Source organism: Leptidea sinapis, chromosome 18 (genome assembly GCF_905404315.1).
Source record: "Leptidea sinapis chromosome 18, ilLepSina1.1, whole genome shotgun sequence".
NCBI classification, from domain to species: domain Eukaryota; kingdom Metazoa; phylum Arthropoda; class Insecta; order Lepidoptera; family Pieridae; genus Leptidea; species Leptidea sinapis.
The window spans coordinates 64301-80012 of NC_066282.1; the positions used below are offsets into that span (position 1 = coordinate 64301).

The following is a 15712-nucleotide window of genomic DNA, read 5'->3' on the forward strand; positions in this document are numbered from 1 at the left end:
TTTTTTTTTTTGTAAAAGTACCTTCCGTTCCTGTAGTAATTTTTTAACTTTAGGTGATGCTTCGTTTTTGTTTCTTGTCTTTGTTCTGCTTGTGATAGTTTTTATATTGTTAATTAATTTATTGTATTTTTCTTGTATAGATGTCGATTCTTTGTTATCATGTTCCTCTTTATCTAGTGATTTCTGAAGATTGTTAAGCAGTAGTTCCGTGTTTCCTGTGATTCGAAAAGCTGTATATTTATTGATAAATGGTCTAGTTTTCTTGATACGTGTTCCTGACAACGTTGTCCGAATCATCCTATGGTCTGTGTTAAAGTTTAAATTTTTTATAATGGATACATCTTTAAAAACTTTTTTATTGTTTGACATAATGTAGTCGATTTCATTCTTATAGAGCCTTTATAGTATAGTATTTTGGAGGTCATGATAGAATTTTTCAATTTTTACTATATCTCCGGTTTTGTCTGATTCTGTTGGTGAGTAGGCCTGTATAATGGACCATTTCTCTTCCTTTTCTCCATTCACATTTAATTTTATATTAAGAATAGCAATACGTTCTGAGATTCCTCTGAGTTCTTCTATATTGTTTACCATTTTTCTTTTCACCATGAATCCGACTCCGTACAACCCCGGCGTTTCTCCTATATAGTGTAATATGTATGTTCCATGATCTTCTATACTTTCTCCCAATTTTCTCGTTTCACTAAGTCCGATAATATCCCATTTAATTTGTGCGAGCGCCATTTCCAGTTCTTGAAGTTTTTCAGGGGTTCTAAGCGATCGACAGTTGATAGTTGCTATATGAAAATCATTTGTTTTCTTCTTCGTGTGAATTTGATTTTTAATCTTTGGAGGGTCGTGGTCATTTTCCCCCACGAGGACCATTCGGCTTGGGGGAGGGTGATGTTTTGTTCTTATGTTGTCCTTTATATAACTAGGTTGTTGGATTTTCCGTTTACCGATAGTTAATTGTTATAGTTTGTTAGTTTTTATTGTGGAGGGAAGAGAATTAGATCTAATCTTCATCATATTATACGCATTTACTGAGTTGGTGTTTGTGGGCTTTAAAATTTGATGTTTCTTTATATGTGTACTATTTTGTGGTGATACTGATATATTATCTCTTTTTCTTTTATCGTTGGTTGTGTTAATATGTTTTTCTTTTTATTATTAGTTTGTCAAGCTTTATATATGCAATATTTCCTTTTTTCCTCTCCTCAATTAATTGTGGTTGCAGGATTCTCCTTTTTTCCAGAACTTCTTTAGTATAATCTTCCGCAATATATATATATCTTTGAAGTTTTTCTTCATTTTCATTACTTCTTTTTCTTCCATTCATTCACAAAAGAAAATAGAATTGGCCTTGGTTTGTTATTTAACTGTTCCTTTCCAATACGAATTTTATTTACCTCACTTTCCCTGAAATTTATATTTAGTTCTGATTTGAAGATATTTTTCACTTTATGTATTAGATCTTGAGTAGATTTTTCATCTTCCTTCAATCCGGAAATAATTAAATTGTTTTGTTTGTTTCCCCTTTTCAGTGTTTCTATCTCTTTCTCAAGATTTTCTAACTTATTTTTAAGATTTTATTTTCTGCTATGATAGGTTGTAGGCTTTCATCCATTCTTTCCATTATTGTTTTAGTTATGGAGTCTGTCAGTTCTGTTGTTTGTTTTTGCATTTCATTTTTCATTTTTTCAAAAAAAGTTGAAATTGACTGTCCATCTTTTATATATACGTGGAGATATCTATTTTAAATATATAATTAGTGCATTTACTCCCAACGTATTAAGTTGTTTTTTTTTAAATAATTTAAATAAATTTAAGTCGCAAACAAAGGATAGTCTAAAGATAGTTAATAGTCTAATACACAAAAACTCTATGGTTTCTTTGACAAGGCTGTATGGATGACTTGCCTTTGCGTTTTACCTTTTTGGAGGACTATAAAATTTACGCAGACGTCAGATGTCAATTTGATAGAATCAGATGTGTGAACTGCGAATTTGGTATGTACAATAACAATTATTTCTAACCTCTTTTTGGAGCTGCGTTTGAACAAATTTCAATATCCAGGGCCTTTATATATGAAATATATATTTCCACAACACTCACGGCACCTTAATTTATATTTTGTGGTCTCGTAATATAAAAATTGACTGTAACTATTTTTTTGAATACTATATAAACAGGAGCTGCACAACTATGATGTTACCAATTAGACAACCGGAAACGGAAAAAAAAAAATTCCATCCGATAGCCTTTGAAATTAAAAGCCTTATCCAGCGGGCTCGAAATATGGGTAAAACCATTCGGTTCCGCTGGGTTCGGGCGCATGTAGGTATCGAGGGGAACGAGAGGGCTGACCACTTGGCGAAGGACGCGGCGCTCCACACGAAATTGAAGGCTGCATACGATGGAGTGCCGGTCTCGACTCTTCGTCGCAAAATCCGAGCCGAGACCCTTGGCGTTTGGCAGGAGCGCTACACTGTTGGTCAAACTGCAAGTGTTACAAAGGCGTTTCTGCCAGATGTCAAGGCGGCTTATAAGCTGGTAAGGGAGGAGCCTTTCTCCGCCTTGATGGCCAAGGTGATCACGGGCCATGGCGGCTTCGCTGCGTACCTCCACCGGTTTGGCCTGCGGGATAGCCCAGTGTGTATATGCGACGGTCAATCGGACGAAAGCGCATTGCACCTGGTGCTCGATTGCCCTCGGTTCGGCCGGTGGAGATTCGATCTGGAAGTTCAAAGCGGAGTTGCCGTAAGCTAGACCAACCTTCCCTCTCTCATATTGCGACCCACAAGGCAGCTGTTTATAGTGTTAGGTTATATTCATTTTATCCATATTATAATAAGTAGTAATAATTGTATAAAACGGCTGTAAAGCAACCTTAGTCTTTAAATAAATGTGCCATAATGCCAATGTGTGTAATAAATACCATAAAGTTGATAAAAACTGTAAATGTTGTACCTAAGTATATAAGCACATATGTAATAGATTTATAAGTAATAAAGGAATAGATTGATAAAATAAAATTGTTAGCAGTAAGATTATGTTTTAGTAAGTAAGGAAACTTTAGAAATACGTTGTTAGTTGTAAGCGACACTAAGATATAGGAAAATTAAATTATAATCCCACCCACAATCCCTACGAGCTATGGTAGGGAGAAACTAGTTGCTAAGTATAGTAGTTCCTCGGCGCTGGAGCGCAAGCTGCCAGGGAGGTAGGCCTACTAGGAAAAAAAAAAACCTAACCTAACCTAACCTAACCAAACCTAACCTAACCTTTTTTTTTTTTTTTTTTTTAACGAGGAGGAAATACATTTACGTACTACCCCTGTGCACTATGTGGCACAGGGAGTGTGGGACTCAACCACTTAGACCATCTTCTACGTAGCTAGAAGTTGGCCAAGTTTGGTAATACCCACTAAAACCTCCTCGAAAGCAGAGAGTTCCCCTTTTTGAGAGGTTCTCCGGGATCTTTGCAGGGCATTTCACCGGAGAACCTCGGGGAAGAGGCCATCAGTGGCCCTCTACTGGCTGCTAGGGGCTGGGGTTGAGAGGTCTTCTTGGACCCCTCTCCCCCTCCTGCCCCGCCCTGCTGCCCTCTGAAGGGCAACTGATGCCCTCTCTCTGTTTCTTTCGGCATCCTCCTTCTGTAGCATTACGTGCTCGCAGAAGGAGGAAGCCGCCTTCCAGGACTCCTCGCTGTCCAGCATGCTCTTGACCATGCCAGGCAGCGAGAGGTCCTGGCCGAGCACTGTCCTCAGGTCTTGACGCCTCGTTTCCCACGCGGCGCAATTCCGGAGGGTGTGATCGGCCGTATCCTCCTCGGTGTCATCACAGTGATGACACCGAGGCGATACCTCCTTCCTCACAACCCGGCACAGATATCGTCCAAAGCAGCCATGGCCCGACAACACCTGTGCCAGGCGGAAAACCTAACCTAACCTAACCTAACCTAACCTAACCTAACCTGACCTAACCTAACCTAACCTAGCCGAGGAACGGCAGCAACATAAAAGTAAAAATTAAATAGTCTAGGAATTGTAAATAATACGTGTTTTTTGTTTTCTTTTTAATCTTTAGTATTAATAAGTAAATTTGTAAATAATGTATAGAAAGGTTCCCTATAATATTAAGTAAAGGGACCTTATACGACACAGCGACTCCCTTTAAAAATGTATATAGACATAATTAAGATATAATTTAAAAAAAAAAAAAAGAAGTTAATTGTATGCTCACTAAAAATCGTGTATTTAGTCATAAGTGTGAGAAAATGTAACTATAAAATATTATTAATAAATGATTACCCACCCCCAATCCCTGCAGCTCAATGTCAGGGAGGAAGTAGACGTAACTAGCTCCTCGGCCCTGGGACGCAAGTTGCCAGGGATGGTAGGCCACTAGTTAGAAAAAAAAAAAAAAACCTAACCTAACCTAACCTAACTTTTTTTTTTTACATTTACGTACTACCCCTGTGCACTATGTGGCAACCACTTCGACCATCTTCTACGTAGCTAGAAGTTGGCCAAGTTTGGTAATACCCACTAAAACCTCCTCGAAAGCAGAGAGTTCCCCTGTTTGAGAGGTTCTCCGGGCTCTTTGCACGGCATTTCACCGGAGAACCTCGGGGAAGAGGCCATCAGTGGCCCTCTACTGGCTGCTAGGGGCTGGGGTTGAGAGGTCTTCTTGGACCCCTTTCCCCCTCCTGCTCCGCCCTGCTACCCTCTGAAGGGCAACTGATGCCCTCTCTCTGTTTCTTTCGGCTTCCACCTTCAGTAGTATATCGTGCTCGCAGAAGGAGGAAGCCGCCTTCCAGGACTCCTCGCTGTCCAGCATGCTCTTGACCATGCCAGGCAGCGAGAGGTCCTGGCCGATCACTGTCCTCAGGTCTTGACGCCTCATTTCCCACGCGGCGCAATTCCGGATCCTCCTCGGTGTCATCACAGTGATGACACCGAGGCGATACCTCCTTCCTCACAACCCGGCACAGATATCGTCCAAAGCAGCCATGGCCCGACAACACCTGTGCCAGGGGGAAGGAGATATCCCCTTTTCGTCTTTTCTTCCAGTCGCTTAGGACTGGAAGAATGGCGCCTATAGTGCGCGCGCCCACTTGGGAGGACTCAAGTTCCTCCCGCCACTGCCGCATAATGGCAGCGTCAGCCGCGCGCCTTATAGACGCCTCGCGCTCCCTCCACATTTCGCCGCCCGTTTCCGCCTTAAGGCGATATAGGGCGGCGCTCATGTGAGCCTCCAAGGCCCAGGGCGGAGTGCCCGCAATAACGCAAGCCGCATCAAATGATACCGTCCGATAGCACCTGGCTATGCGGTTCGCTATCACTCGCTGTGGCCTGCGGAGGAGTGACCCATTGCCTTTTCTGTTTAAGGCATCTGCCCAGATGGGGGCCCCATACAGAGCCATGCTCTTCAGAACCCCGCTATACAGCCTCCTGACGCTTTGGGACGGCCCCCCCGCGTTTGGTAATAAACGCGCGAGAGCTCCAGCCGCCCCAACCAATCTCTCTCCGAGGTGCCTGAAGTGCACCTCAAAGCCCCAACGGCCATCCAGCACAAAGCCTAGGTACCTCATGCAGGGGTCCACCGGGACACACACTCCGTTCACCTCGATGAAAGCGCCAGGAGGTGGGCCCCTCCTTAGGCCGTGGAACAGGATGGCGTCCGTTTTACTTAACGCCACCCTGAGCCCCAACAGCCTGATCCACTCAACAACAAGGGAGGTCCCGACCGAGGCCAGTAAGCCTGCCTCCCAAAAGGACCCCCCCTGGGCCACCACCAGGGTGTCGTCTGCATAGCAGAATATGCACATCTTGGGTAGAAGCGCACCTCGCAACACCCAGTCGTAGCCCATATTCCAGAGGAGCGGACCCAGCACCGACCCCTGCGGGTTTCCGCACTCTACGGGACGCCGCCTTATCCTCCCGTCTCCCGCCACGTAGGCCACCCGGCGCCCAACCAGGTAGTCCTTCACTATTCGGCGCAAGTACCAGGGCACCTCGAAGAAGTCGAGTGCCTCAGCAATTACGCCGAACGGGAGACTGTTGAAGGCGTTGGCTATGTCCAGGGAGACCACCAACGCCCTCTCACCATCTGCCACCACACTCTCAACATGAGCCCTCAGCTCAGTGAGGGCGTCAAGCGTCGAGCGTCCCTTCCTAAAACCGAACTGGTGTTCGGACAAGTCCGGGCCCTCGGCAGAGAGGTGGCGACTTAGGCGTGAGGCCACTATCCATTCCAGCAGCTTCCCAACCTCATCCAGCAGGACTATAGGTCGGTAAGCCGCTGGAGAATCAATTGGCCTACCTTCCTTTTTGATGAGGCATAGGCGTCCCTCCTTCCATACTTCCGGGAACCACCCGACATTAAGACATTTGTCGAACAGTCCCCGGAGTTCCCCCTCGACATGTGGAAAGGCCAGGGCCAGGACACGGCCGTGGATACCGTCGGGCCCGAAGCCTTCTTCCTTGTCTTGAGGCGATCAAGGCAGAGGCCCAGTTCCACATCTGTCACGCCCTGGACCTCCCCTGTCGCCTTTCCACAACCTCTCCCTCCCGCATCCTGGGCGGGATCAGGTCCACTGCGGTGGGGAAGAGCCCCGCGACCATTTCCTCTACGAGCGCTGGCTCCAAGACCTCCGTGAGCGGAGGCCCCCACCCTTCAGCTTGTTTTGAGCTGAATGGTAAGGGCGCCCCCACGGGTCCCTCTCCAGGCCATCGAGAAGGTCCTCATAGGCCTTCTCTTTAGCCTGCCTGATTGCAGACTGGAGAGCCCTCTTTCGGTCATAATATACCGTTCGAAGGCCCTCCATTACTTCAGGCGTGTCGCCTCTCCGACGCCGACTCCGCAGATAGGCCCTACGGGCCCCTATGCTTTCGGTGCGTAGGACGGCTAGCTCCTGTGACCACCAGAAAACAGCCGTCCTGCGCGGGGCCCTCTTCCAACGTGGCATCGAAGAGTCCGAGAGATCCATCGCCCTCTTAAAGTCAAGAGCCAGCGCTTCCACGTCGTCCGTCATAGCTGGGCCTCCGGGCCTCAGCCACGATCTTATGATCGCCACCTCCTCGGCCAATTCCCGATCAAGGTGACTAATCATCCATCTCGGGAAGGCCGAGTTCACCCCCTCCGGTGGGATCCCAGGAGCCGGGCAGCAGCTAGATGTGAGGACCCCCAGTCGGATGTACCTATGGTCCGACAGGGTCTCCACATCCTCCAACACCCGCCAGCCAGTGACCCTGCACGACGCCTCAGGGGAGGCGAGGGTAATGTCAACTATCAATGCCCCCTGAGGCCTCACGCACGTCGCTACTCCCCCAGTGTTAAGAACGACGAGACCCAGCTCAGCCGCCCATGCCACCAAGGGAGCACCCCGCACTCCGGTCATGGTGTCGCCCCAACTGCGTGAGCGACAGTTGAAGTGCCCCATGACCAATATGAGGCGGGACCTGGCCCTCCTGATGGCCGGCCCAAGGCAGCCCAGGAAGCCCTCAAACTCCCACAGAGGTCTGTTAGGGGAAAAATATACCCCCACCACTGTTAGAGGGCCCCTGTCTGCTACGACAAAGCCATCCCCCCTTTCCCGAGCTATCAGGGGCGGACCCCCTGACCGTGCAACAATTGCGGCCAAGCCATGAGAATCCGCCGCCCAATTACTTCTCTCGGGAGGACTATATGGCTCCGCCGCTACCGCCACATCCACACCCCACTCGGCCATTGACTGCAGGAATAAGTCCTGTGCCCCAGCCGAGTGATTGAGGTTCCCCTGAAGGAGCTCGAACAGTGTCGTACCGTCCATTACGACGACATTTGTTCAAGCTCCCCCTCAGGAGCAACCGTACCCTCCAGACTGGTGGGCGCGCTCGGTGCGCTCGGTTCCATGGACATGGCGGCGGCCGGCACCTCCGTTCTAGATGTGTTCCTTTTAATTAGCGGGGGGTTGCACCTCCGCCCCCCCATGCGTTGTCCTGCGGGTGCTCCGGCATCGGCACAGACGTCGCACCTTGGCACCTCGGTGCAACTTTGTGCAAGGTGCCCTGCCTTACCACAGCGGCAACATAGGCCGCTGCGGTCCTTTGCAGTGCACGTTGCACTGCCATGTCCGATGCCGTAGCACCGGAAGCACCGTAAAGGCCTAGCCTCAAGGAGGGTGACCCGTACGGTGCTCCATCCGATACAAAGGCGATCCTGCATGATCGCCTTTGCTCCTGTGGTGGGGCACTTTACTATCGTGCTGCCCATGGAGATACGCGCCGCACGCACATGTTCGCGGGGAACATTCCCCCTGGCAGCAACGGCCCCCACCACGTCATCTAGCGTCACGCTGTCTTCCAGCCCGCTGATCCGTATATCCACGGATTTCACAGGCCGGTTGACAGTCGCGATCCCTGCTAATGCTCCCCGTATTTCCTCAGCAAGCCTATCAGCTTGCTGAGACCGCTCGGGCCCCCCAATTTCAAGGATTCGGCTTCCGAGGGCCGTTTTCCTTGTGCGGACCTCCTTCACCCCTATGTCCGCCAAGCTGACCCGCTGCTTAGCAGCGATGAGTGCCCAAGCATACGTTGCGCCCCCCGCTACCGCATCCTTGGACAGGGTGATGACCACCGCTGCAGTTAAAGGTGGCCTGAGGCTCACCTTCGCTTTGGGCGATCCTGCCAGCCCATCTCCCTTTGTCGGCTTCACCGACTTCACCAGCTCCACTTGCTTGGTGGACTCAGTCGCACGTATCCGGCGGATTCCAGCCTGCGCCTGCGGAGCCGGATAAGCCGGCGCGGTCAACGTCGTGTTGACCGTTGTGGGAGCAGGCTGCGTCCTCTTCTTTTTCTCCTCGCCGCCACCTTGGTCCACGAATCGGCTTGAGGATTTGCCGCTGGGACAGGGGGGCCCTGGGGAGCTTCCTCTCTAGTGCTCCGCTCGACCTGCCTGGTGGCGGGCCAGGGGCGGCCGGACCACCGGTGCCGGCAGCAACCGGTCTTCGATACCAGCCAGCTTGGCGTCCATCATCTCGCCGATGGTTCGCGCCAGGTCATCCTTCAGACCTTCGACCACCTTCTTGATGATGGCTGCCTCCGAGGATGGAGCCTCCGCCACCACTGTGTCCTCCACAGCCTTGCGTTCCAAGAACTCCCTGCGCATGGCCTTCAGGTCATTCGCAAGGTCGGTGACCCGCGTTCTCAGGCGATTGTTGTCGTTTGACAACCGCCGCGCTTCATCGCGGAGCTGCCGCGACTCCTCTTCTGCGGTCCTTGCCGTCAGGACCTCAACCATCTCCGCCATATCTTTGGCGGCAATCTTAAGGTCGCGCACGTAGCCACCCTTCAGGTTGCCCGACTTTAAGGCGATGTCCAGGATCTTCTGGGACCGCTTATTCGCCCGTTGCAGGATTTCGAACCCCGCCATCCTCTCCAGGCATCATGCTCAACAGCAGCAGGCTTCCGGAAAGTATGACCCCTGAGCTTCTTCTCCATTTCTCTCTCATATTCACTTTCCTTACCCGATTGTAAGGCTTTTTTGGCCTGAGCCAACCCTGTTGAGTGACCCGCAGCCTTTTTTATGGCTTGCTTGGCCCTCCTCTCCACCGATGCCTCGGTCTCTGTAGCCGAGTCTTGGCCGGAATTGCTCGACCGTTTATAAAAGGACTGTTTGCGGCCAGCACCATATTCCGAGCAGCTGGACTCGTTTAAACTATCCGTGTCCATTGTTTCAGGTTTACAAGCTACAGGCAACAATGGAAACAGATAAACACACGGGAAAAAAAAATTAGGACATAACTTACTAACTATCAATATATACTAATTAATAAATAAACTATATCTAAACAATAAACCTACTATAAAGTATCTAAGCACACAGTTCTTATTAACTACTTATATCTAAGTGTTACCACTACGCTAGTGTCCTCTAATTCAGCACACTGTCAGCGTCGCTGCTCGGCGCCACAGAGAGAAACGCTCGCCGCGCTCGCCGCGGGTCTCGCGGGAATGCGACACTAGCGACACCGCGACGCTCTGCGGAGCGTCACCCACAACTCGAAACAAAGGAAATGGCTATTTCCCTTTGTATGAGTCCGATATTAACAAACGATATATCGTTGGATGACCTGTTGGAAGACCTTACTTCATAGGATCATTTCGATAGTAAGCTCTTCACGAGAACCTTCACACTATGTGAGGAGTAGACGGCCATGTTGATGAAGCGTGGCGTGTCACCCTGAGCGTGAGGCTGGCAGTAATCAACGGTTACTAGCTATCGATGATCGTTCACCTCCCTACTTGTAGGGAGGCGTGGGGTGATGTCGCTGTCTGAGTGGCGGGGCGCTCAGCAGAAACCTCCACGTGTGGGCGGAGGAGTGGATCCACAAAGAAACCTCTTTGAGGCGTTCTGAATGGAGCGACACCTACCTCCCCGGTGCGCCCTGGTAACATTGGTCCAGTGATTGATTAGTTATTGTGCTCGATTTTCACTAACCGTGCGCAATGGCTGTCTCTTGCTGGCTAATGGCTAATATCTGCTCGACTCTTCCGGCAGTTAGTGGGTGCCAACCGGAAGATTTTATAGCATCCACCTGCGTTTTGGCCTGCGCAGTTGATCGCCGTACGCGGGGATGACGGAATCATGGGGAGCTGAGCGGGACAGGGGTCGGGGTTTAGTTACCCCTGTAACGTAATACGCTCTCTTTGGCCCTGATTTCAAGCTAAACGGTAGCCCCGTGAGTAGCCGTCACGTGGGTAATGGTCACGTGTCCCCGCCTCGGCGGGCCACAGGCGAGGTAAGGTTGGTCCCCTAACGGGAAGGTGCTCGGCCATGCTGACGGGGTAAGAATGGGTGGAGGACCTGGTGGATTGGATCGATCTACCAGCCATCCATCTCGAGCTCCCGATGTCGCGCAAGAGGCCAACCAGCTGAACCTATATTTCCTTCGTAGCCCTGATGGTTAAGTTAACCATCCCCAGGTGCGGGCTCCGTGGAGGGTGGGGAACGCGGGGAATGAAATCTTACCCGGTTTTAACATGGAGAATAACAGATCCAACAAACCCCTTAAAATGGGACCTGGAGAGAAACCAAAAGGTACCATAACTGGTTCCTTGGTGGAGAAATCTACCAAGGATACTAACACATCCGGAGAGTGTTCAGCACCTACTGGCACCCGGAGCATACTAGCGAAAGAGCCATCAAACCAAACCGTCTATGGGCACAGAGACTGCGCAAGTGGTGCCTGCCCAAGCAGTCAGTGGACTGGAGGCTGGTTGGACCCTCGTGTCCTACAAGGGCCGAACACAACAAGCCCTGTATAAGGGAAAGTCAAACGCAATCGGCACCTACGAATCACCATCGTCCCAACAGGAGACAGAGGCGCATAGCAGCCCGCCATCGCAAGGCTGAAGCTCAAAACGCCAAAGCCCCGATGGCCTCCTCAACAACAGAACCTCAACCCAGCACCTCTCGTGGTTCAGAAATACCGGGGAACCAAACCCGAATTGATTCCAGGAAGGCCCCAACAACCAACAACCGAGGGCCTCCTTCCAACAAAGTCAGTGCCGTAGCCCAACCCTCTGTACCGACCAAACGTTCTCGTCTGGACGATACTAACTCTCCAAGGGGGGACCATAAGAGGGCAAGACTATTGAACCGGCCTAAACCTACCACATATGCCAACGCCGCGAAAACTGACCCAGTTGTAGCAATAACATTCGTCACAACAGGGCACATAGACGCAAATGCAGTCCAGTTTATACAAAACAAACTTGAAGACAAGCTGATGGCCGCTATGCTGGCTGCTATAAGTGAGGAGAGAGAAGGGCCTGCTTTTCTGGGCAAGCCAATCTATGACGGGGGCGTCCTGAAATTGTGGTGCTCCAATCTCAACACACTTGAGTGGCTAAAGGCAGCGGTCCCAGAAATAACACTACCAAATGGAGACAGCCTAACTGTAAAGAACATGTGGGAAGTCCCTAACCGCATAAGGTGCGGCATCCTGCTGCCTGGAGTGTGGAGGGTCACCAAGGCGATCGGTGGCATGCTTAGGTTCCAAAACTCTTGGGCCGAGGTAGACTGCTGGTTGCTACACGCTCTTCACCATCACAATGATGACACATTCATCATCGTAAGCGTTCCGGAGGAGAAAATCCCCAGAATAATGGAACATGAGCGCCGGCTATCGTTTATGCTGGGCTCAGTTTACATGAAATTCCAGGGGCCAGGTGGAAAATTTATTGAGACCCCCCCCTCCAAGGATGCTAACGATGAGGCTACTATTCAACCTGCAAAGCCAAACGAAGGCCATAACACTGCACCACCGGAACCGATGGAAACACAAGGGAATAACCCAGCAGACGGAACCTGTGCCGCAAGCTCCCCTTCTGAGGAAGCGCTCGACAGCCTGAAGGAGCTCGAAGAGCTTCTGGCTTCGGGCACCAAGGGCGATGCCGACTGCACTAAGGGTATCGAAGAACTCTGCATCAGGGACGGTGAGGAGGGCTTGCTATTCAAAGATGGCATCCCCTTCTAAGTGCAGTTTTATACAAATAAACCTCCACCATAGTGAAACCGCAACGGCTCAACTTCGGAAATGGTTGGAGGTTAACTCTACTGCTCTCGCCCTAATCCAGGAGCCGTCGGTTAGACGAGGCCGCATTTGCTATCTCTCCAATATTGGAGGTAAGATCATACATTACTCAGGGCCAGAACATCCTAGAGCCTGTATTCACATTTCAAATAACCTACATGTGCAATCCCTATCAGACTATTGTTCCAGAGATTTATGCGCTATAAAACTACTGGACCAACATACTCACCAGAAAGCGATAGTGGTCGCCTCAGCATACATGCCGGATGGAGAAGAACCACCGCCAGAAGCTCTCGTCAGACTGGTGAACTATTGCGAGACCACCAAGAGCGAGCTGATAATAGCTGCAGACTGGTTCGCACATCACCCGCTCTGGGGCATGCAGACACCTAACGAAAGAGGTAAGCAACTTACTGAATACCTTTTCACTACTAACCTTAATATTTTAAATGTAGGGTCAGAACCCACCTTTATTAACAAGAGGAGCAAAACAATTATTGACATTACCCTGGCAACGGAAGGTATGTCTAATTCTATATCCAACTGGCATGTCTCGAAAGAAGCATCTTGCTCAGATCACAGATGGATACTCTTTAATCTGAAGGTAAACACTACTAAACCGTCGCCCAGGAGGAAACCCCGCAGAACGAACCTCATCCAATACAAGATGATGATGGAATCACGTCTGAATGAGGGAACACTCTCTGACAAGATAATCGGCGTTGATAACATCGAAAAACAAGTATCACAAATCAGTGATCTTATGATAGCCAGCTATCACGCTACATGCCCCCTCATCTCCCCCCAATCTGACAAACCTAAACCCCAGCCATGGTGGGGACCTGAACTGGAAAGGCTCAGGAAAAGTGAGGAGACATCTAAACCGCGCAATGAACACAGGCGAACAATACGACTGGGATATCTACAAGGAAAGTAAGTCTGAATACAAGAAACGCATCAGATACAGAAAATCTGAAAGTTGGCGTAAATACTGCAGGCATTCAATGCCAAAACCAAGCAAACAGGGTAAGAAGAATGGTCTCCAATCAACCTAGACACATTCTGGAATCCTTGCGAAAACCTGATGGTACTTTCACTAACTCACCGGAAGAAACAGACCGTGTATTAACAGAAACGCACTTCCCAGGCTGCAAAATAACGCAGCAAACGGAGTGGGTGGTTGAAAACACAACTGCTGAAGAAGCTGACTGGCAACTGGCCCATAAGGTTATGACGAATGATAAAACGAAGTGGGCTATAAATTCCTTCCACCCCTTTAAATCGGCGGGACCGGATGAGATCTTTCCCGCTTTATTGCAATGGGGAGGAGAGTCCCTTTACATCCTGTTAACTAACATTTTCAGGGCATGTCTAGCGCATGGATACATCCCCAGGAAATGGAGGGAAGTGAAAGTAATCTTCATAACGAAGCCGGGTAAAAGCGACTACTCTAATGCTAGATCATACAGACCCATCAGTCTCACCTCTTTTGCCTTGAAGACCCTAGAAAGACTGTGCGAAAGAGAACTGAGGGAAAATTACCTGCGGAATATACCCTTACACCCCAATCAACATGCGTACAGTCAAGGTAAATGCACTGAATCTGCACTACACGCTGTAACGAACGTTATAGAAGGTGCACTTTCGGAAAAGATCTTTTGTCTAGGAACCTTCCTGGATATCGAAGGAGCTTTCGAAAAGACAAAATTTACAAAAATGAAAGAAGCCCTACAACGACATGGTGTATGTACAACTCTGACATTATGGATTGAAAACATGCTTAAGCACAGAGTAATTTTACTCGATGAAGGTGAAACGCAGAAAGCCATAGTTGCCAAAGGCTGTCCCCAAGGAGGTGTAATCTCACCTCTTCTATGGAACTTGGTTGTTAATGATCTGATTGCCACCCTCAACGAAAACCACTACTATACTATAGGCTACGCAGACGACCTAACTATACTGATATGTGGAAAGTTTGCCAATACTGTATGTGAAGTAACAAATGCGGCACTTAAAATCGTGGAAAAATGGTGCAAAGATAACGATCTGACAGTTAACCCAACGAAAACGGAACTGGTATTGTTCACAAACAAAAGAGTTCTAGGTAATTACAAACTGCCGAAACTGTTTAACACTTAACTCCAATTAACAAGCGAAGTAAAGTATTTAGGCGTAATACTTGACAGCAAACTAAACTGGGGCGCCCACATAGATGCGAAGATTAATACGGCTACAATATCCTTCTGGCAATGCCGTAGAATGATAGGGAAGACATGGGGTCTTGCCCCGAAAATCGTACTATGGCTTTACACAGCTGTGATACGGCCTGTGATATGTTATGGTGCAGTAGTTCGGTGGTCACGCACTAGACTTAGAACCACGTGTAATAAACTACAACGATTTCAAAGACTGGCATGTATGGCTATCACAGTACGTACTACACCTACTGCAGCCTTAGAAACAATGCTAAATCTTCCGGCTCTACACGTCTTTATAAAACAAGAGGCGGCCTCCGCCGCAGTAAGGTTGAAGACACTAAATCTTTGGAGAACCAATCAACCCGCACACCCAGAGGTCCTAACTGAGGTGATTGAAAAGGAGCCTCTGCTGCTCGCGGTAAGTGACAGGTCTCCAAAGGAATACATCTTCGATAAGAAATACAAAATACAGTTGTATGAAGAATCAAAAGAGGACTTTAATGTTATAGACCTCAGGATTTTCACCGATGGCTCGAAAACAAGATCTGGTACAGGATACGGAGTGTTCTCGGAAGATCTAAATATAAAAATAGCCGCACCACTAGGAGCTCAGAACACTGTCTTCCAAGCAGAGTGCATGGGTATCATAGAAGCGGCCACAGCTACTTTGGCACGAAAGGTAAAGGATTACTCAATCCGCATCCTCTCAGATAGCAAATCAGTACTACAAGCTCTACAAAGCAACACTATCACATCAAAGCTAATATACGACTGTCACCAGTATCTGACGGTGTTATGTGCAAATGGCAACCAGGTAACTCTTCAATGGATAAAGGGTCCCAGTGACTCACGCGGCAACGATGCTGCGGATGAACTGGCCAGGAAAGGCTCGGAGATGATAGCAATAGGACCAGATCCAATCGTCCCCCTCC

At 49.0% G+C, this 15712-nt stretch overlaps 1 non-coding gene across 1 annotated transcript; it reads left to right on the forward strand.

Annotated features, from left to right (window-relative positions):
* The first annotated feature begins 10123 nt into the window (after positions 1-10123).
* On the forward strand, positions 10124-10327 carry LOC126969661 (small nucleolar RNA U3). The gene has a single exon (XR_007730435.1). It is a non-coding gene; the product is annotated as a small nucleolar RNA U3 (small nucleolar RNA).
* The last annotated feature ends 5385 nt before the right edge of the window (positions 10328-15712 follow it).